Source organism: Penaeus japonicus, unplaced genomic scaffold, assembly GCF_977035675.1.
Source record: "Penaeus japonicus unplaced genomic scaffold, GWHDUDI00000001_assembly GWHDUDI00000006, whole genome shotgun sequence".
Classification (NCBI taxonomy): Eukaryota; Metazoa; Arthropoda; class Malacostraca; order Decapoda; family Penaeidae; genus Penaeus; species Penaeus japonicus.
The window spans coordinates 10951586-10954085 of NW_028234408.1; positions in this window are offsets into that span (position 1 = coordinate 10951586).

The following is a 2500-nucleotide window of genomic DNA, read 5'->3' on the forward strand; positions in this document are numbered from 1 at the left end:
ATCACTGTAGCATTAATACGGATTGGGGTAAATTGCCCGTTCACCTTGTTCGGACAATCATTCACTCATTCACAATATGTCCAACCACATTCTGATATATTCGCATTTCGTTCCAACTCAACTTCCTCGTTCCACTTCGTTGTCACTGCGTCCTCCTCTCGTCTCAAGTATATAGAAAACATACTTGAAATCCCGTCTTGTCTCGACGGCTATAAATACCCAGCGCGTTCTTGTATTCAGTCCTGCTCAAGACTTCAAGCTGTTCGGACAAAGTCGACCATCATCACATAGCCTCCCTGTGTTCATCATGCGTCCAATGGGGAGAGAAGGCAGACAGGGAGCCCATGGCAAGGCTACCGCCACCGCATCCTCGGCTCCAGCACCTCTGAAGCCCATCCGGATGAGCTTCCATCGCAAAGTGCATAAAACCAAGATTCACCATGATCAGGGCAGCCAAGTTGTCCATGATTCTTGAACCACTCAGTAAACAGTCCGTATTTGTAGCTACCTTGTCCGGACGCACTATAGACGACGTGGGCGTAATGAGAACTTCGTGAGAATGACACAAACGTATTCAAGATATAAGATAAGGATAAGGACGCACTATGGACGTTATACGATCGAACTGGGTATGTCTCTGGACAGGATGAACGAGTTAGAAACGGAGCCTGTCGGTGTGCCAATGCACTGACAAGTGATGCCCGACTGTACCGTGTTCTAATACGTCCCAAATCCGATCGAAGTACGGCAATATCGTGCAGACTACGCCCATCTCGCTTTCAGTACGCTGTTACCCCGTCTTATTGCAGGACGGGATGGTCGCCCTTTTTCAGCTGGGTCGATCGTCCCAAAGCACACTTCCCGACCGATCTCGTCCATGAAGTTCGTAAACAGACCCTGGAAAGTTGCAACTACGTTCGAGACCGTTCGGCAACATTTTTCAGACCGGAGCGAGAACGAGTATGGTGTCAAGGGAGTAAAAGAAGTGTGAATCGGGTTTCTTGTCATTTCTGACGACATCCCTGTCTTTTTGTTTTGCATATCTTTAAGGTTTTCATTTTCATTAAGTTTTATGCAGTCCATTCTCTAAGTCATTCTAGGCATGGTTTATTTGTGCTCCTCTTGTTTTGCTTCAGTTGCTGTTGATTAAGCACTTTATTGTATAATTATATGCTTAATGTTCACATATTATTTATAATTTCATTCATTTGATTTGTAGTTTAACCTACGTAGGTCCAGTGACCCGAAGTAATTCTTAAAATCTTAGTCGTTCATATAAATGTATTGATAAGTCATAGGCTAGGGAATCGCATTGTTTACACCGGCGCTATATTTATAACAAAAGAGTCATTAATTAAAGTTAATTGCGGTGCTTTATTATTATTATGATTATTATTATCCTTATTATTTATTGTCTAATATTAGTCGGCCACTTATTTTTAGTATTGCTTGTTTTATTGTTCCTTTTGTTCAGTTTTACTCCTCTGTTTCGTTCATTTTAGTATTGTCCTTTTATGTTCAGTTTGTTTTTTATTCCAATCTTATATTTTGTTCTATTATGTTCCATATCAACTCTTATTTAGTATATGTAGATTTTATATCTAGTATATATAGATATTACATTTAGCAGATGTAGATATTATTATATTGTTAATCTCTACACAGTATATATTGCTACTGCCAGTACTTAGATATCTCTTTTAATGCAGAGATTAGGAAGAATTATCTTACGTGTAGTAATATAGCAAGCATGCAATGAATAAAAAGGAAAATTAATGATAATAGTAATAATGACAATGAATATAATAATGATGAAAATAAGAATGATAATAATGATGATAACAATAATCATTATATCTTTTTATCATTATTATAGGTTTTATAATTTTAATCATACTTGTGACTATAATCATAGTTATAATCATAATTATGATTATAATGATAATGATGATACTAGAAATAAGAATGATAATGATGCTGATGATAATGATACCGCCAACAATAATAATGGTAATACTGATAGCAAGGGTAATGATGATAGCAAAGATATTGATAAGAGTGCGGATAAAAGTAATGATTGCAAGAATGGTAATGATGGTGATGATAATGATGATGATGATGATAATAATAATGATGATAATGATGATGATAATAACAACAGTGATAATAACATTAATGTGATAATGAAGCCATCAATAATAATAATACTAGCAATGTTAATAATAACAGCCATAATAATGAGTAAGAGAGAAATAAAACCAAGATATTTCGAAAATCGCAGAGCCTTCGCCAGCAAATATCCCGAGGTCTGTGCAAGGACAACACACGTGGTATCTTCAGAGTATTTTCCTTCGCCACTGTGAAACTAGAGACGCTGGATCTCGAAACTGATCCTTAATAGTGGAAAAAATATCTGGGTACTGTCATTTTCCTTGTTCTATTTTTCTTTTTCCTTTTTTCTTTTTCTTTTGTTTTGTTTTGGGTCGAAAGAAAGGAATTT